We start from the raw sequence: 21,793 nt of genomic DNA on the forward strand, positions 1-21,793 counted from the left end.
TGTGGGATCTCTGGGGTATGTTTTGGCCTGTTAAGTTTTGCCGCGACAGGATGTGTTAGCCCTGAGTTCGAATCCAGATTGAAGGGTGGAAAACAGATTTTGATAATAGGCTAGTGGACACTCATTTTTCGGGAAGATGTATGAGTATCAAGGAAAAAAGGCTTTGGTGTTTTTATACGATGTGTTTGAGACGGAGACATGCTGATCTTGTTCTACATATAGCTATAGCATGATGCCCAGAATTGTTGGATTTAACCCCAAGCATTGTTATGTGATGTCAGTGTTTTTGGTATGAAACAAAGCAGTAGCCATCATGAGTCTCCACAGAGAAGTCCTTGATATTTCTGATCTCTTGCTAGTTTTACGTGTGTTTCTAAGCTTGGAAGCAACACATCCGTGCTCGTGGGTTTCACCAAAGTGGTAATTTAGCGTCGAAGACCTGTATCACTTCGGAATGTCCTCCGAAATCAAGCTGAAATGCCGTAAAATAACTGATATACCTTTCACAGCCGCACTAACCCAATTCACGCATTTCTAGTCTTCAGGTCTACTTACTGTTACCGACGGCTCTATCTATACTTGTCAATCTAACACTGATATAATCGCCTCAAGGCTTTGGCATTTGATACCATAACCTTTTACCTCAAAGCGTATTTGGACGGAAATATTTCGCTTAATGAAATACACATACACGTAGTTGTAAAAGTATGCTGTCTTCTTTATCAAAAGGCAACTCATAGTATTGTTGTGGAAAGTCATGATTTTATTTGTTTGTGAAATGATTTAACAGTGCATCATAACTTAAAACCAAAACATAGAGCATATCCCATACAAAGTGGTGTCCCAAGGTCATTGTCTCTCTGATAGTCAATCCCACGATCTTCTTTCATGACAGTAACGGTGATATCGTTCATTGACGCGATCTGAATTAACAGTCTGTTGAATTATTGAGAATGATGTCGATCTGAAGGCCACGTCGTCACGACTATCTGCTGGATGTCAGGCACCAGATGAGACAACAATAATGGCAGCAAGGGTCGTGTCAGCTGCAGAGTCAGTATCAGCAGCTGTATACACACCTAACCCTGTGAAAAGAAAAATGTTCGGAATGAAACGATTTATAGTTAATTGGTTCAATAGACATGTACCAAAGTTATTCTTGTGATGAAACATGTCTATAAATTGTGTATATTTTAACGTGTATAATAATACATGCCGTACTAGGAATACGATATCAAAGTATTTACACTATGCATGACGTTCACTACACTTTTAACCTGATCTATTAACCTAGTTGGTTACAAATGAAGTTTTGTTACCTGTTCTAATATAGCCAGGTACAATTTCGTTCATTGAAAGAACATGCGAATGTTGATTTAGCTACAACTTGTTCTACATAAAAAGGATATTGGTAAACATTTGTTTGTAAAGCATTTTGTGTAAGTATTTGCTTATCATTGAAACACTCAGCTCACCACAAATGGATGGATATTATGGCCGAATTGATGCAGACGAAAGCCGAATGGATGAAAAGGAAAGCCGTTTGGAGAGATTATAGGCCCCAATGGAGGAATGCCAAATGGATTAAATCCAACACCCAGTGGAGGATGGAAGGTGGCGTTGGTTGTTGCTAGGGCAACAACGCACATAACGGCAACGATCAGGACCTTCATTGTTGAAACTGTAGAATAAAAACAATATTCATTGGCTACTCATTGGAATTTAACCATATTCACGTTCACGTTAGGCTATCTATACACATTAACATATGGTGTTAGTTATCCCTGTATAAAGTATTGTTATAAGACTTTACAAATACAAACCTAGACTTGGTACTTGAGAGCTATGGTATGTGAACCATTGACCCATCAGTACCCTATAGGGTGATAAACCGTTGAAATATCGGGATGAAATTTTTAAATCAAAGCACAAGAGGTGTAAGAATCAAATTACATATATAGACTCATGATTTTAGACCAAAATCCTAAAATGACCGTGCTCTTAAATGTACATGTACTTACGTGTGTATATTTGCCAAATGGTAAAGAAGAAGGTGAATGCTACAAACTATGAAGTATCATCAGCGGGGTGGCCTTATATACATGTACACATCACTGCCAGTTAGGTCATAAATTGCGTTAGGATTTTTACTTATGCAACCACCATGACAGGTGTTACACAATTGATGTAATAGTGTTACATAGAATGTCGTATGATCTTAAATAATGACAAAGACATTTTAGTGACGTGAATGGATGACAATGAACAATTAGTCAGCTGTATAACAAACAGCATGCAATAAGGTTAAACTTAAATACAGAAGTTTAGAACGTGACAAACCCTTAGTTTCAATGTGCCAAAGTAATGATTGCTAAACGCAGAATCGATTGTACGATTCCGACTATATCTACTAAATAATGGATTTAAAAAAAAAATATGCATATGCATGTATGGAACACAATGTGTTATTCCATGTGATTGAAGTATATTTTTATTCCGTATTGATGAAACCCGGATAAATAAAGACGCATGGTTGTTTATGTAAATGTCGCTACAGGAAATCAATTGACGATAGCTGGTAAAAAATAAACATGTTAAATGCTAAGCGAAGTCGAATGTATGATGCTTCAAAAGAAATTCCCGGCCGTAACCTGTGGTGTATGTGAAAGAACTAATGCATTAATATACACAACTTATAGGCATGTTTCATCAAAAGAACAACTTTGGTACATGTATATTGAACCAATTAACTATAAATCGTTTCATTCCGAACATTGTTTCTATTCACAGGGTTAGGTGTGTATGCAGCTGCAGAAAGCTGAATCTGCAGCTAACACGACCCTTGCTGACCATGTTGGTGTTTCATCTGGTGCCTGATATCCAACAGATTGTCACGACAGATTGTTGATTCAGATAACGTCAATGAACGATATCACCGTTACTGTCATGAAAGAAGATCGTGGGAATGACTATCTGAGAGACAATGACCTTGGGACACCACTTTGTATGGGATATGCTCTATGTTTTGGTTTTAAGTTATGATGCACTGTTAAATCATTTCACAAACAAATAAAATCATGACTTTCCACAACAGTACTATGACTTGACTTTTGATAAAGAAGACAACATACTTTTACAACTACGTGTACGTGTACTTCGTTAAGTGAAATATAGCCGTCCAAGTATGCTTTAAGATTAAAGGTTATCGTATCAAATGTCAAAGCCTGGAGGCGAACATATCAGTGTTAGATTGACATGTATAGCCTAAGGTCGTCGGTAGTGAATTGGGTTAATGCCGCTTTGAAAGGTATATCAGTTATTTCACGGCGTTTCAGCTTGATGTGGGAGGACATTCCGAAGTGACACAGGTCCTTGACACTTAATTACCACTTTGCTGAAACCCACGTGCACGAATGTGGTCCTTCCAAGCTTGGAAACATAAGCACGGTACAGTTAGTAAGAGATCGGAATTATTAATGATTCTTCCGTAGAGACTCATTATGGCCACTGGTGTATTTCATACAGAAAGTAATGACATCACATAACAATGCTTTGAGGTGAATTCAGCAATTCTAGGCATCATGCTAAAACTATAGGTGGAGCAAGATTAGCATGTTTTAAGGAAAGAAAATATTGATAATATATAACAGAAGGTGGACGTAAAAGATCACGACTCTAGGTACTATTTAAATTATTGTCACATCTCTGTCAATTTTAATACTTATAAATATTAACGAAACATGAGTGTCCACGAGCCTCTATCCGAATCTGTTTTCCACCCTTGAATATGGATTCGAACTCAGGGCCATCACATCCTGTCGCGGCAATGAGAGGCAGCTGTGCGTAGTGTTACACAAGCGTATTTATTGCTTGTTTAACTCCCACTCAGCAATATTCCAACTGTATGACGGGCGGTTCTGTAAATAACCGAGTCTGAACTAGATAATCCAGTCGCCGACCCATGCATTTGTGATACGATGACATGTAATCAACGAAGTAGCTGAGCCTGACCACCCGATCCATTTAGTCGCCTCTTACAACAGATTGACTGAAATCTAAGCTACTCGTTAAAATAGTCATGCCATTTTACCACAGTACCATCTGAAACATATATAATTGCTGTCATGATTCGTGACTTTTTATTTTACATTTTACGAACGATTATGTTGCGTATGTGAGTCAAATGTCATTGCTGACAAGTTCAATTACTTTTCTCGACGTCCTTAATACCGGAAAATAGCTACATGGTGCGTATATCATACTGAATGGGTTTGACAGGCAGGTTTCAAAGAGACACAGTAGATTTTGTGTTCGTTGCTGTCCCAACAATTAAAAAATCGGCCTCAAATGAAGGAACAAAAATAATTCACCATTGACCTTCTAGACATGAAATCCACACTATCACAGCTTAATGTCAAGAAACTGTCACTGCTTCAAAGGGCAAAATTGAAACCAAGATCCGGACAATCAATTAACATTGATCATAGCTTGGGAAAGTGGAAGCTGCAAGTTAGAAGACATCAAATTAGACTAAAGAAGGAGGTCATGAACAGTGATCAAAGAGTTTTCCTACCCAAAGCCTTGGACCTTACATAGATCAATCCTACAAGATGGTTCAACTGTACTAACACAACATTTATCAACCGCAACAACAGTAATTAGGTAATAATCTTTCGTTTATTCTCTGCAAACGCATTGTAAAACAGCTTATCTGGCTTGGCCTATCTACCTGTATATATCAATATAGCATCATAATAAACTTGTGAAGGGACAATAAGTTAAGTAGACACAACTTATGGATAACAGTTTCCTTTTTTATGATGTAATAGTGCCGTTTCAGTATAGGTCGTCATACCATTGTCAAGCAATAATTAGTCTTGAAACGATGTGTGTAAAAAAGACAGAAGTTGCAAATTTGACAGGAGATTGCGTTTTAGGAACCCGGATTTTGAGTTTGTAAAACATCCCCTCATTGAAGTATCGATTTGTACAATAGTCCTTTCATATTTTAGCACAGAAAAGCAGGCATGAAATGGCAATTGTGAAAACTACACTTTGATATAGTCAGGTTGACACGCTTCCTGCAGGAAGTAGTATTACTGATGTGATCAAGGCAGTTGTTTAAAGTGTGACTTTTATTTACTAAAGAGGTCATAATTATGCTTTCAATTAACTTCATCTGCAAAGAAAACCTTCTCGTAAGAAGCCTATATGGATTAGGTAGTCAGCTTCGGTGACTTTGGTTGATTGCATGTCACCGCATCCCAATTACGAAGATCGATGCTCATGACGACAATGGCTGCATTGTTTTGTCCATACTCGATTAGTTACACACTGCCGTCATAGAGTTGGAATAGTACTGATAGCGACGATAAACAACAAACAAACATATAAACCACATTTTGCATATTGCTTAAAACATTTAAAGATAACACTTGGTTCTATGTATATACCGTGGACAATATTAGGCAAGAAGATGAAACGATCAGTGGGAGGAAATATCCTCAACGGAGGTGACCTGTAATAAATACATACACCACTACCAGATGGGTCATATTTCATGTCACTATAGTCACTCATGCATCATGCAAGCGTTATATAGTGTGATGTCATTATGTATAACAGAGTGTCAATTGATCGATTAATCACATTGAAACACAGTGTTCACCTGTAAGGGCAGCTTTAAACAACAAATCATAAAAACACAACTAGGTGGATTTCTTCTTTCAATTAATATTGCTAAGAAAATGATTTACTTTGTCACATAACTTGTTCTTGTACAACTCCATACTATATGAGTACATCAATACTGCTAAAACAACGAACGCTCATGTATATCCTTGGTCATATCAAATGCAGTCAGTATTAAATAGCTGTGGGATCTCTGGGGTATGTTTTGGCCTGTTAAGTTTTGCCGCGACAGGATGTGTTAGCCCTGAGTTCGAATCCAGATTGAAGGGTGGAAAACAGATTTTGATAATAGGCTAGTGGACACTCATTTTTCGGGAAGATGTATAAGTATCAAGGAAAAAAGGCTTTGGTGTTTTTATACGATGTGTTTGAGACGGAGACATGCTGATCTTGTTCTACATATAGCTATAGCATGATGCCCAGAATTGTTGGATTTAACCCCAAGCATTGTTATGTGATGTCAGTGTTTTTGGTATGAAACAAAGCAGTAGCCATCATGAGTCTCCACAGAGAAGTCCTTGATATTTCTGATCTCTTGCTAGTTTTACGTGTGTTTCTAAGCTTGGAAGCAACACATCCGTGCTCGTGGGTTTCACCAAAGTGGTAATTTAGCGACGAAGACCTGTATCACTTCGGAATGTCCTCCCACATCAAGCTGAAATGCCGTAAAATAACTGATATACCTTTCAAAGCCGCATTAACCCAATTCACGCATTTCTAGTCTTCAGGTCTACTTACTGTTACCGACGGCTCTATCTATACTTGTCAATCTAACACTGATATAATCGCCTCAAGGCTTTGGCATTTGATACCATAACCTTTTACCTCAAAGCGTATTTGGACGGAAATATTTCGCTTAATGAAATACACATACACGTAGTTGTAAAAGTATGCTGTCTTCTTTATCAAAAGGCAACTCATAGTATTGTTGTGGAAAGTCATGATTTTATTTGTTTGTGAAATGATTTAACAGTGCATCATAACTTAAAACCAAAACATAGAGCATATCCCATACAAAGTGGTGTCCCAAGGTCATTGTCTCTCTGATAGTCAATCCCACGATCTTCTTTCATGACAGTAACGGTGATATCGTTCATTGACGCGATCTGAATTAACAGTCTGTTGAATTATTGAGAATGATGTCGATCTGAAGGCCACGTCGTCACGACTATCTGCTGGATGTCAGGCACCAGATGAGACAACAATAATGGCAGCAAGGGTCGTGTCAGCTGCAGAGTCAGTATCAGCAGCTGTATACACACCTAACCCTGTGAAAAGAAAAATGTTCGGAATGAAACGATTTATAGTTAATTGGTTCAATAGACATGTACCAAAGTTATTCTTGTGATGAAACATGTCTATAAATTGTGTATATTTTAACGTGTATAATAATACATGCCGTACTAGGAATACGATATCAAAGTATTTACACTATGCATGACGTTCACTACACTTTTAACCTGATCTATTAACCTAGTTGGTTACAAATGAAGTTTTGTTACCTGTTCTAATATAGCCAGGTACAATTTCGTTCATTGAAAGAACATGCGAATGTTGATTTAGCTACAACTTGTTCTACATAAAAAGGATATTGGTAAACATTTGTTTGTAAAGCATTTTGTGTAAGTATTTGCTTATCATTGAAACACTCAGCTCACCACAAATGGATGGATATTATGGCCGAATTGATGCAGACGAAAGCCGAATGGATGAAAAGGAAAGCCGTTTGGAGAGATTATAGGCCCCAATGGAGGAATGCCAAATGGATTAAATCCAACACCCAGTGGAGGATGGAAGGTGGCGTTGGTTGTTGCTAGGGCAACAACGCACATAACGGCAACGATCAGGACCTTCATTGTTGAAACTGTAGAATAAAAACAATATTCATTGGCTACTCATTGGAATTTAACCATATTCACGTTCACGTTAGGCTATCTATACACATTAACATATGGTGTTAGTTATCCCTGTATAAAGTATTGTTATAAGACTTTACAAATACAAACCTAGACTTGGTACTTGAGAGCTATGGTATGTGAACCATTGACCCATCAGTACCCTATAGGGTGATAAACCGTTGAAATATCGGGATGAAATTTTTAAATCAAAGCACAAGAGGTGTAAGAATCAAATTACATATATAGACTCATGATTTTAGACCAAAATCCTAAAATGACCGTGCTCTTAAATGTACATGTACTTACGTGTGTATATTTGCCAAATGGTAAAGAAGAAGGTGAATGCTACAAACTATGAAGTATCATCAGCGGGGTGGCCTTATATACATGTACACATCACTGCCAGTTAGGTCATAAATTGCGTTAGGATTTTTACTTATGCAACCACCATGACAGGTGTTACACAATTGATGTAATAGTGTTACATAGAATGTCGTATGATCTTAAATAATGACAAAGACATTTTAGTGACGTGAATGGAGGACAATGAACAATTAGTCAGCTGTATAACAAACAGCGTGCAATAAGGTTAAACTTAAATACAGAAGTTTAGAACGTGACAAACCCTTAGTTTCAATGTGCAAAAGTAATGATTGCTAAACGCAGAGTCGATTGTACGATTCCGACTATATCTACTAAATAATGGATTTTAAAAAAAAATATGCATATGCATGTATGGAACACAATGTGTTATTCCATGTGATTGAAGTATATTTTTATTCCGTATTGATGAAACCCGGATAAATAAAGACGCATGGTTGTTTATGTAAATGTCGCTACAGGAAATCAATTGACGATAGCTGGTAAAAAATAAACATGTTAAATGCTAAGCGAAGTCAAATGTATGATGCTTCAAAAGAAATTCCCGGCCGGAACCTGTGGTGTATGTGAAAGAACTAATGCATTAATATACACAACTTATAGGCATGTTTCATCAAAAGAACAACTTTGGTACATGTATATTGAACCAATTAACTATAAATCGTTTCATTCCGAACATTGTTTCTATTCACAGGGTTAGGTGTGTATGCAGCTGCAGAAAGCTGAATCTGCAGCTAACACGACCCTTGCTGACCATGTTGGTGTTTCATCTGGTGCCTGATATCCAACAGATTGTCACGACAGATTGTTGATTCAGATAACGTCAATGAACGATATCAGCGTTACTGTCATGCAAGAAGATAGTGGGATTAACTATCAGAGAGACAATGACCTTGGGAAACCACTTTGGCTGGGATATGCCCTATATTTTGGTTTTAAGTTATGATGTACTGTTAAGTCATTTTAGAAACAAATAAAATGACCCTCCACAACAGTACTATGACTTGACTTTTGATAAAGAAGACAACATACTTTTACAACTACGTGTACGTGTACTTCGTTAAGTGAAATATAGCCGTCCAAGTATGCTTTAAGATTAAAGGTTATCGTATCAAATGTCAAAGCCTGGAGGCGAACATATCAGTGTTAGATTGACATGTATAGCCTAAGGTCGTCGGTAGTGAATTGGGTTAATGCCGCTTTGAAAGGTATATCAGTTATTTCACGGCGTTTCAGCTTGATGTGGGAGGACATTCCGAAGTGACACAGGTCCTTGACACTTAATTACCACTTTGCTGAAACCCACGTGCACGAATGTGGTGCTTCCAAGCTTGGAAACATAAGCACGGTACAGTTAGTAAGAGATCGGAATTATTAATGATTCTTCCGTAGAGACTCATTATGGCCACTGGTGTATTTCATACAGAAAGTAATGACATCACATAACAATGCTTTGAGGTGAATTCAGCAATTCTAGGCATCATGCTAAAACTATAGGTGGAGCAAGATTAGCATGTTTTAAGGAAAGAAAATATTGATAATATATAACAGAAGGTGGACGTAAAAGATCACGACTCTAGGTACTATTTAAATTATTGTCACATCTCTGTCAATTTTAATACTTATAAATATTAACGAAACATGAGTGTCCACGAGCCTCTATCCGAATCTGTTTTCCACCCTTGAATATGGATTCGAACTCAGGGCCATCACATCCTGTCGCGGCAATGAGAGGCAGCTGTGCGTAGTGTTACACAAGCGTATTTATTGCTTGTTTAACTCCCACTCAGCAATATTCCAACTGTATGACGGGCGGTTCTGTAAATAACGAGTCTGAACTAGATAATCCAGTCGCCGACCCATGCATTTGTGATACGATGACATGTAATCAACCAAGTAGCTGAGCCTGACCACCCGATCCATTTAGTCGCCTCTTACAACAGATTGACTGAAATCTAAGCTACTCGTTAAAATATTCATGCCATTTTACCACAGTACCATCTGAAACATATATAATTGCTGTCATGATTCGTGACTTTTTATTTTACATTTTACGAACGATTATGTTGCGTATGTGAGTCAAATGTCATTGCTGACAAGTTCAATTACTTTTCTCGACGTCCTTAATACCGGAAAATAGCTACATGGTGCGTATATCATACTGAATGGGTTTGACAGGCAGGTTTCAAAGAGACACAGTAGATTTTGTGTTCGTTGCTGTCCCAACAATTAAAAAATCGGCCTCAAATGAAGGAACAAAAATAATTCACCATTGACCTTCTAGACATGAAATCCACACTATCACAGCTTAATGTCAAGAAACTGTCACTGCTTCAAAGGGCAAAATTGAAACCAAGATCCGGACAATCAATTAACATTGATCATAGCTTGGGAAAGTGGAAGCTGCAAGTTAGAAGACATCAAATTAGACTAAAGAAGGAGGTCATGAACAGTGATCAAAGAGTTTTCCTACCCAAAGCCTTGGACCTTACATAGATCAATCCTACAAGATGGTTCAACTGTACTAACACAACATTTATCAACCGCAACAACAGTAATTAGGTAATAATCTTTCGTTTATTCTCTGCAAACGCATTGTAAAACAGCTTATCTGGCTTGGCCTATCTACCTGTATATATCAATATAGCATCATAATAAACTTGTGAAGGGACAATAAGTTAAGTAGACACAACTTATGGATAACAGTTTCCTTTTTTATGATGTAATAGTGCCGTTTCAGTATAGGTCGTCATACCATTGTCAAGCAATAATTAGTCTTGAAACGATGTGTGTAAAAAAGACAGAAGTTGCAAATTTGACAGGAGATTGCGTTTTAGGAACCCGGATTTTGAGTTTGTAAAACATCCCCTTATTGAAGTATCGATTTGTACAATAGTCCTTTCATATTTTAGCACAGAAAAGCAGGCATGAAATGGCAATTGTGAAAACTACACTTTGATATAGTCAGGTTGACACGCTTCCTGCAGGAAGTAGTATTACTGATGTGATCAAGGCAGTTGTTTAAAGTGTGACTTTTATTTACTAAAGAGGTCATAATTATGCTTTCAATTAACTTCATCTGCAAAGAAAACCTTCTCGTAAGAAGCCTATATGGATTAGGTAGTCAGCTTCGGTGACTTTGGTTGATTGCATGTCACCGCATCCCAATTACGAAGATCGATGCTCATGACGACAATGGCTGCATTGTTTTGTCCATACTCGATTAGTTACACACTGCCGTCATAGAGTTGGAATAGTACTGATAGCGACGATAAACAACAAACAAACATATAAACCACATTTTGCATATTGCTTAAAACATTTAAAGATAACACTTGGTTCTATGTATATACCGTGGACAATATTAGGCAAGAAGATGAAACGATCAGTGGGAGGAAATATCCTCAACGGAGGTGACCTGTAATAAATACATACACCACTACCAGATGGGTCATATTTCATGTCACTATAGTCACTCATGCAACATGCAAGCATTATATAGTGTGATGTCATTATGTATAACAGAGTGTCAATTGATCGATTAATCACATTGAAACACAGTGTTCACCTGTAAGGGCAGCTTTAAACAACAAATCATAAAAACACAACTAGGTGGATTTCTTCTTTCAATTAATATTGCTAAGAAAATGATTTACCTTGTCACATAACTTGTTCTTGTACAACTCCATACTATATGAGTACATCAATACTGCTAAAACAACGAACGCTCATGTATATCCTTGGTCATATCAAATGCAGTCAGTATTAAATAGCTGTGGGATCTCTGGGGTATGTTTTGGCCTGTTAAGTTTTGCCGCGACAGGATGTGTTAGCCCTGAGTTCGAATCCAGATTGAAGGGTGGAAAACAGATTTTGATAATAGGCTAGTGGACACTCATTTTTCGGGAAGATGTATAAGTATCAAGGAAAAAAGGCTTTGGTGTTTTTATACGATGTGTTTGAGACGGAGACATGCTGATCTTGTTCTACATATAGCTATAGCATGATGCCCAGAATTGTTGGATTTAACCCCAAGCATTGTTATGTGATGTCAGTGTTTTTGGTATGAAACAAAGCAGTAGCCATCATGAGTCTCCACAGAGAAGTCCTTGATATTTCTGATCTCTTGCTAGTTTTACGTGTGTTTCTAAGCTTGGAAGCAACACATCCGTGCTCGTGGGTTTCACCAAAGTGGTAATTTAGCGACGAAGACCTGTATCACTTCGGAATGTCCTCCCACATCAAGCTGAAATGCCGTAAAATAACTGATATACCTTTCAAAGCCGCATTAACCCAATTCACGCATTTCTAGTCTTCAGGTCTACTTACTGTTACCGACGGCTCTATCTATACTTGTCAATCTAACACTGATATAATCGCCTCAAGGCTTTGGCATTTGATACCATAACCTTTTACCTCAAAGCGTATTTGGACGGAAATATTTCGCTTAATGAAATACACATACACGTAGTTGTAAAAGTATGCTGTCTTCTTTATCAAAAGGCAACTCATAGTATTGTTGTGGAAAGTCATGATTTTATTTGTTTGTGAAATGATTTAACAGTGCATCATAACTTAAAACCAAAACATAGAGCATATCCCATACAAAGTGGTGTCCCAAGGTCATTGTCTCTCTGATAGTCAATCCCACGATCTTCTTTCATGACAGTAACGGTGATATCGTTCATTGACGCGATCTGAATTAACAGTCTGTTGAATTATTGAGAATGATGTCGATCTGAAGGCCACGTCGTCACGACTATCTGCTGGATGTCAGGCACCAGATGAGACAACAATAATGGCAGCAAGGGTCGTGTCAGCTGCAGAGTCAGTATCAGCAGCTGTATACACACCTAACCCTGTGAAAAGAAAAATGTTCGGAATGAAACGATTTATAGTTAATTGGTTCAATAGACATGTACCAAAGTTATTCTTGTGATGAAACATGTCTATAAATTGTGTATATTTTAACGTGTATAATAATACATGCCGTACTAGGAATACGATATCAAAGTATTTACACTATGCATGACGTTCACTACACTTTTAACCTGATCTATTAACCTAGTTGGTTACAAATGAAGTTTTGTTACCTGTTCTAATATAGCCAGGTACAATTTCGTTCATTGAAAGAACATGCGAATGTTGATTTAGCTACAACTTGTTCTACATAAAAAGGATATTGGTAAACATTTGTTTGTAAAGCATTTTGTGTAAGTATTTGCTTATCATTGAAACACTCAGCTCACCACAAATGGATGGATATTATGGCCGAATTGATGCAGACGAAAGCCGAATGGATGAAAAGGAAAGCCGTTTGGAGAGATTATAGGCCCCAATGGAGGAATGCCAAATGGATTAAATCCAACACCCAGTGGAGGATGGAAGGTGGCGTTGGTTGTTGCTAGGGCAACAACGCACATAACGGCAACGATCAGGACCTTCATTGTTGAAACTGTAGAATAAAAACAATATTCATTGGCTACTCATTGGAATTTAACCATATTCACGTTCACGTTAGGCTATCTATACACATTAACATATGGTGTTAGTTATCACTGTATAAAGTATTGTTATAAGACTTTACAAATACAAACCTAGACTTGGTACTTGAGAGCTATGGTATGTGAACCATTGACCCATCAGTACCCTATAGGGTGATAAACCGTTGAAATATCGGGATGAAATTTTTAAATCAAAGCACAAGAGGTGTAAGAATCAAATTACATATATAGACTCATGATTTTAGACCAAAATCCTAAAATGACCGTGCTCTTAAATGTACATGTACTTACGTGTGTATATTTGCCGAATGGTAAAGAAGAAGGTGAATGCTACAAACAATGAAGTATCATCAGCGGGGTGGCCTTATATACATGTACACATCACTGCCAGTTAGGTCATAAATTGCGTTAGGATTTTTACTTATGCAACCACCATGACAGGTGTTACACAATTGATGTAATAGTGTTACATAGAATGTCGTATGATCTTAAATAATGACAAAGACATTTTAGTGACGTGAATGGAGGACAATGAACAATTAGTCAGCTGTATAACAAACAGCGTGCAATAAGGTTAAACTTAAATACAGAAGTTTAGAACGTGACAAACCCTTAGTTTCAATGTGCAAAAATAATGATTGCTAAACGCAGAGTCGATTGTACGATTCCGACTATATCTACTAAATAATGGATTTTAAAAAAAAATATGCATATGCATGTATGGAACACAATGTGTTATTCCATGTGATTGAAGTATATTTTTATTCCGTATTGATGAAACCCGGATAAATAAAGACGCATGGTTGTTTATGTAAATGTCGCTACAGGAAATCAATTGACGATAGCTGGTAAAAAATAAACATGTTAAATGCTAAGCGAAGTCAAATGTATGATGCTTCAAAAGAAATTCCCGGCCGGAACCTGTGGTGTATGTGAAAGAACTAATGCATTAATATACACAACTTATAGGCATGTTTCATCAAAAGAACAACTTTGGTACATGTATATTGAACCAATTAACTATAAATCGTTTCATTCCGAACATTGTTTCTATTCACAGGGTTAGGTGTGTATGCAGCTGCAGAAAGCTGAATCTGCAGCTAACACGACCCTTGCTGACCATGTTGGTGTTTCATCTGGTGCCTGATATCCAACAGATTGTCACGACAGATTGTTGATTCAGATAACGTCAATGAACGATATCAGCGTTACTGTCATGCAAGAAGATAGTGGGATTAACTATCAGAGAGACAATGACCTTGGGAAACCACTTTGGCTGGGATATGCCCTATATTTTGGTTTTAAGTTATGATGTACTGTTAAGTCATTTTAGAAACAAATAAAATGACCCTCCACAACAGTACTATGACTTGACTTTTGATAAAGAAGACAACATACTTTTACAACTACGTGTACGTGTACTTCGTTAAGTGAAATATAGCCGTCCAAGTATGCTTTAAGATTAAAGGTTATCGTATCAAATGTCAAAGCCTGGAGGCGAACATATCAGTGTTAGATTGACATGTATAGCCTAAGGTCGTCGGTAGTGAATTGGGTTAATGCCGCTTTGAAAGGTATATCAGTTATTTCACGGCGTTTCAGCTTGATGTGGGAGGACATTCCGAAGTGACACAGGTCCTTGACACTTAATTACCACTTTGCTGAAACCCACGTGCACGGATGTGGTGCTTCCAAGCTTGGAAACATAAGCACAGTTAGTAAGAGATCGGAATTATTAATGATTCTTCCGTAGAGACTCATTATGACCACTGGTGTATTTCATACAGAAAGTATTGACATCACATAACAATGCTTTGAGGTGAATTCAGCAATTCTAGGCATCATGCTAAAACTATAGGTGGAGCAAGATTAGCATGTTTTAAGGAAAGAAAATATTGATAATATATAACAGAAGGTGGACGTAAAAGATCACGACTCTAGGTACTATTTAAATTATTGTCACATCTCTGTCAATTTTAATACTTATAAATATTAACGAAACATGAGTGTCCACGAGCCTCTATCCGAATCTGTTTTCCACCCTTGAATATGGATTCGAACTCAGGGCCATCACATCCTGTCGCGGCAATGAGAGGCAGCTGTGCGTAGTGTTACACAAGCGTATTTATTGCTTGTTTAACTCCCACTCAGCAATATTCCAACTGTATGACGGGCGGTTCTGTAAATAACGAGTCTGAACTAGATAATCCAGTCGCCGACCCATGCATTTGTGATACGATGACATGTAATCAACCAAGTAGCTGAGCCTGACCACCCGATCCATTTAGTCGCCTCTTACAACAGATTGACTGAAATCTAAGCTGCTCGTTAAAATAGTCATGCCATTTTACCACAGTACCATCTGAAACATATATAATTGCTGTCATGATTCGTGACTTTTTATTTTACATTTTACGAACGATTATGTTGCGTATGTGAGTCAAATGTCATTGCTGACAAGTTCAATTACTTTTCTCGACGTCCTTAATACCGGAAAATAGCTACATGGTGCGTATATCATACTGAATGGGTTTGACAGGCAGGTTTCAAAGAGACACAGTAGATTTTGTGTTCGTTGCTGTCCCAACAATTAAAAAATCGGCCTCAAATGAAGGAACAAAAATAATTCACCATTGACCTTCTAGACATGAAATCCACACTATCACAGCTTAATGTCAAGAAACTGTCACTGCTTCAAAGGGCAAAATTGAAACCAAGATCCGGACAATCAATTAACATTGATCATAGCTTGGGAAAGTGGAAGCTGCAAGTTAGAAGACATCAAATTAGACTAAAGAAGGAGGTCATGAACAGTGATCAAAGAGTTTTCCTACCCAAAGCCTTGGACCTTACATAGATCAATCCTACAAGATGGTTCAACTGTACTAACACAACATTTATCAACCGCAACAACAGTAATTAGGTAATAATCTTTCGTTTATTCTCTGCAAACGCATTGTAAAACAGCTTATCTGGCTTGGCCTATCTACCTGTATATATCAATATAGCATCATAATAAACTTGTGAAGGGACAATAAGTTAAGTAGACACAACTTATGGATAACAGTTTCCTTTTTTATGATGTAATAGTGCCGTTTCAGTATAGGTCGTCATACCATTGTCAAGCAATAATTAGTCTTGAAACGATGTGTGTAAAAAAGACAGAAGTTGCAAATTTGACAGGAGATTGCGTTTTAGGAACCCGGATTTTGAGTTTGTAAAACATCCCCTTATTGAAGTATCGATTTGTACAATAGTCCTTTCATATTTTAGCACAGAAAAGCAGGCATGAAATGGCAATTGTGAAAACTACACTTTGATATAGTCAGGTTGACACGCTTCCTGCAGGAAGTAGTATTACTGATGTGATCAAGGCAGTTGTTAAAAGTGTGACTTTTATTTACTAAAGAGGTCATAATTATGCTTTCAATTAACTTCATCTGCAAAGAAAACCTTCTCGTAAGAAGCCTATATGGATTAGGTAGTCAGCTTCGGTGACTTTGGTTGATTGCATGTCAACGCATCCCAATTACGAAGATCGATGCTCATGACGACAATGGCTGCATTGTTTTGTCCATACTCGATTAGTTACACACTGCCGTCATAGAGTTGGAATAGTACTGATAGCGACGATAAACAACAAACAAACATATAAACCACATTTTGCATATTGCTTTAAACATTTAAAGATAACACTTGGTTCTATGTATATACCGTGGACAATATTAGGCAAGAAGATGAAACGATCAGTGGGAGGAAATATTCTCAACGGAGGTGACCTGTAATAAATACATACACCACTACCAGATGGGTCATATTTCATGTCACTATAGTCACTCATGCAACATGCAAGCGTTATATAGTGTGATGTCATTATGTATAACAGAGTGTCAATTGATCGATTAATCACATTGAAACACAGTGTTCACCTGTAAGGGCAGCTTTAAACAACAAATCATAAAAACACAATGGAGAGACTGAAATGACAAGTACAAGTATTGTTTTACAGAAATATAAAACTAAAAAAATTGTAAAATTACAGTAGGATTAAAATCTTCCATTTCTAATTCCGTGGTTTAGGGGGAACTAGGTGGATTTCTTCTTTCAATTAATATTGCTAAGAAAATGATTTACTTTGTCACATAACTTGTTCTTGTACAACTCCATACTATATGAGTACATCAATACTGCTAAAACAACGAACGCTCATGTATATCCTTGGTCATATCAAATGCAGTCAGTATTAAATAGCTGTGGGATCTCTGGGGTATGTTTTGGCCTGTTAAGTTTTGCCGCGACAGGATGTGTTAGCCCTGAGTTCGAATCCAGATTGAAGGGTGGAAAACAGATTTTGATAATAGGCTAGTGGACACTCATTTTTCGGGAAGTTGTATAAGTATCAAGGAAAAAAGGCTTTGGTGTTTTTATACGATGTGTTTGAGACGGAGACATGCTGATCTTGTTCTACATATACATGTAGCTATAGCATGATGCCCAGAATTGTTGGATTTAACCCCAAGCATTGTTATGTGATGTCAGTGTTTTTGGTATGAAACAAAGCAGTAGCCATCATGAGTCTCCACAGAGAAGTCCTTGATATTTCTGATCTCTTGCTAGTTTTACGTGTGTTTCTAAGCTTGGAAGCAACACATCCGTGCTCGTGGGTTTCACCAAAGTGGTAATTTAGCGTCGAAGACCTGTATCACTTCGGAATGTCCTCCCACATCAAGCTGAAATGCCGTAAAATAACTGATATACCTTTCACAGCCGCACTAACCCAATTCACGCATTTCTAGTCTTCAGGTCTACTTACTGTTACCGACGGCTCTATCTATACTTGTCAATCTAACACTGATATAATCGCCTCAAGGCTTTGGCATTTGATACCATAACCTTTTACCTCAAAGCGTATTTGGACGGAAATATTTCGCTTAATGAAATACACATACACGTAGTTGTAAAAGTATGCTGTCTTCTTTATCAAAAGGCAACTCATTGTATTGTTGTGGAAAGTCATGATTTTATTTGTTTGTGAAATGATTTAACAGTGCATCATAACTTAAAACCAAAACATAGAGCATATCCCATACAAAGTGGTGTCCCAAGGTCATTGTCTCTCTGATAGTCAATCCCACGATCTTCTTTCATGACAGTAACGGTGATATCGTTCATTGACGCGATCTGAATTAACAGTCTGTTGAATTATTGAGAATGGTGTCGATCTGAAGGCCACGTCGTCGCGACTATCTGCTGGATGTCAGGCACCAGATGAGACAACAATAATGGCAGCAAGGGTCGTGTCAGCTGCAGAGTCAGTATCAGCAGCTGTATACACACCTAACCCTGTGAAAAGAAAAATGTTCGGAATGAAACGATTTATAGTTAATTGGTTCAATAGACATGTACCAAAGTTATTCTTGTGATGAAACATGTCTATAAATTGTGTATATTTTAACGTGTATAATAATACATGCCGTACTAGGAATACGATATCAAAGTATTTACACTATGCATGACGTTCACTACACTTTTAACCTGATCTATTAACCTAGTTGGTTACAAATGAAGTTTTGTTACCTGTTCTAATATAGCCAGGTACAATTTCGTTCATTGAAAGAACATGCGAATGTTGATTTAGCTACAACTTGTTCTACATAAAAAGGATATTGGTAAACATTTGTTTGTAAAGCATTTTGTGTAAGTATTTGCTTATCATTGAAACACTCAGCTCACCACAAATGGATGGATATTAAGACCGAATTGATGAAGACCAAAGCCGAATGGATGAAAACGAAAGCCGTTTGGAGAGATTATAGGCCCCAATGGAGGAATGCCAAATGGATTAAATCCAACACCCAGTGGAGGATGGAAGGTGGCGTTGGTTGTTGCTAGGGCAACAACGCACATAACGGCAACGATCAGGACCTTCATTGTTGAAACTGTAGAATAAAAACAATATTCATTGGCTACTCATTGGAATTTAACCATATTCACGTTCACGTTAGGCTATCTATACACATTAACATATGGTGTTAGTTATCACTGTATAAAGTATTGTTATAAGACTTTACAAATACAAACCTAGACTTGGTACTTGAGAGCTATGGTATGTGAACCATTGACCCATCAGTACCCTATAGGGTGATAAACCGTTGAAATATCGGGATGAAATTTTTAAATCAAAGCACAAGAGGTGTAAGAATCAAATTACATATATAGACTCATGATTTTAGACCAAAATCCTAAAATGACCGTGCTCTTAAATGTACATGTACTTACGTGTGTATATTTGCCGAATGGTAAAGAAGAAGGTGAATGCTACAAACTATGAAGTATCATCAGCGGGTTTGCCTTATATACATGTACACATCACTGCCAGTTAGGTCATAAATTGCGTTAGGATTTTTACTTATGCAACCACCATGACAGGTGTTACACAATTGATGTAATAGTGTTACATAGAATGTCGTATGATCTTAAATAATGACAAAGACATTTTAGTGACGTGAATGGAGGACAATGAACAATTAGTCAGCTGTATAACAAACAGCGTGCAATAAGGTTAAACTTAAATACAGAAGTTTAGAACGTGACAAACCCTTAGTTTCAATGTGCAAAAATAATGATTGCTAAACGCAGAGTCGATTGTACGATTCCGACTATATCTACTAAATAATGGATTTAAAAAAAAAAATATGCATATGCATGTATGGAACACAATGTGTTATTCCATGTGATTGAAGTATATTTTTATTCCGTATTGATGAAACCCGGATAAATAAAGACGCATGGTTGTTTATGTAAATGTCGCTACAGGAAATCAATTGACGATAGCTGGTAAAAAATAAACATGTTAAATGCTAAGCGAAGTCAAATGTATGATGCTTCAAAAGAAATTCCCAGCCGTAACCTGTGGTGTATGTGAAAGAACTAATGCATTAATATACACAACTTATAGGCATGTTTCATCAAAAGAACAACTTTGGTACATGTATATTGAACCAATTAACTATAAATCGTTTCATTCCGAACATTGTTTCTATTCACAGGGTTAGGTGTGTATGCAGCTGCAGAAAGCTGAATCTGCAGCTAACACGACCCTTGCTGACCATGTTGGTGTTTCATCTGGTGCCTGATATCCAACAGATTGTCACGACAGACTGTTGATTCAGATAACGTCAATGAACGATATCAGCGTTACTGTCATGCAAGAAGATAGTGGGATTAACTATCAGAGAGACAATGACCTTGGGAAACCACTTTGGCTGGGATATGCCCTATATTTTGGTTTTAAGTTATGATGTACTGTTAAGTCATTTTAGAAACAAATAAAATGACCCTCCACAACAGTACTATGACTTGACTTTTGATAAAGAAGACAACATACTTTTACAACTACGTGTACGTGTACTTCGTTAAGTGAAATATAGCCGTCCAAGTATGCTTTAAGATTAAAGGTTATCGTATCAAATGTCAAAGCCTGGAGGCGAACATATCAGTGTTAGATTGACATGTATAGCCTAAGGTCGTCGGTAGTGAATTGGGTTAATGCCGCTTTGAAAGGTATATCAGTTATTTCACGGCGTTTCAGCTTGATGTGGGAGGACATTCCGAAGTGACACAGGTCCTTGACACTTAATTACCACTTTGCTGAAACCCACGTGCACGGATGTGGTGCTTCCAAGCTTGGAAACATAAGCACGGTACAGTTAGTAAGAGATCGGAATTATTAATGATTCTTCCGTAGAGACTCATTATGGCCACTGGTGTATTTCATACAGAAAGTAATGACATCACATAACAATGCTTTGAGGTGAATTCAGCAATTCTAGGCATCATGCTAAAACTATAGGTGGAGCAAGATTAGCATGTTTTAAGGAAAGAAAATATTGATAATATATAACAGAAGGTGGACGTAAAAGATCACGACTCTAGGTACTATTTAAATTATTGTCACATCTCTGTCAATTTTAATACTTATAAATATTAACGAAACATGAGTGTCCACGAGCCTCTATCCGAATCTGTTTTCCACCCTTGAATATGGATTCGAACTCAGGGCCATCACATCCTGTCGCGGCAATGAGAGGCAGCTGTGCGTAGTGTTACACAAGCGTATTTATTGCTTGTTTAACTCCCACTCAGCAATATTCCAACTGTATGACGGGCGGTTCTGTAAATAACGAGTCTGAACTAGATAATCCAGTCGCCGACCCATGCATTTGTGATACGATGACATGTAATCAACCAAGTAGCTGAGCCTGACCACCCGATCCATTTAGTCGCCTCTTACAACAGATTGACTGAAATCTAAGCTAC

The 21,793-nt window shown here is 37.4% G+C and overlaps 4 long non-coding RNA genes across 4 annotated transcripts; all 4 read right to left on the bottom strand.

Annotated features, from left to right (window-relative positions):
• Positions 1–742: 742 nt before the first annotated feature.
• LOC124113864 lies at positions 743–2,107 on the bottom strand. Its single transcript, XR_006857806.2, has 3 exons — positions 2,022–2,107; positions 1,476–1,681; positions 743–1,085 (listed from the first exon to the last, which is right to left on the bottom strand). It is a non-coding gene; the product is annotated as an uncharacterized LOC124113864 (long non-coding RNA).
• A 4,509-nt stretch (positions 2,108–6,616) lies between these two features.
• Positions 6,617–7,981, bottom strand: LOC124113865. Its single transcript, XR_007220231.1, has 3 exons — positions 7,896–7,981; positions 7,350–7,555; positions 6,617–6,959 (listed from the first exon to the last, which is right to left on the bottom strand). It is a non-coding gene; the product is annotated as an uncharacterized LOC124113865 (long non-coding RNA).
• Positions 7,982–12,486: 4,505 nt separating this feature from the next.
• Positions 12,487–13,812, bottom strand: LOC124113866. Its single transcript, XR_006857808.2, has 3 exons — positions 13,766–13,812; positions 13,220–13,425; positions 12,487–12,829 (listed from the first exon to the last, which is right to left on the bottom strand). It is a non-coding gene; the product is annotated as an uncharacterized LOC124113866 (long non-coding RNA).
• Positions 13,813–18,474: 4,662 nt separating this feature from the next.
• On the bottom strand, positions 18,475–19,872 carry LOC124113867. Its single transcript, XR_006857809.2, has 3 exons — positions 19,754–19,872; positions 19,208–19,413; positions 18,475–18,817 (listed from the first exon to the last, which is right to left on the bottom strand). It is a non-coding gene; the product is annotated as an uncharacterized LOC124113867 (long non-coding RNA).
• Between the last annotated feature and the right edge of the window lie 1,921 nt (positions 19,873–21,793).

The sequence above is a fragment of the Haliotis rufescens genome, unplaced genomic scaffold, assembly GCF_023055435.1.
Source record: "Haliotis rufescens isolate VD_foot unplaced genomic scaffold, xgHalRufe1.0.p SCAF_12, whole genome shotgun sequence".
Taxonomy (NCBI): Eukaryota; Metazoa; Mollusca; class Gastropoda; order Lepetellida; family Haliotidae; genus Haliotis; species Haliotis rufescens.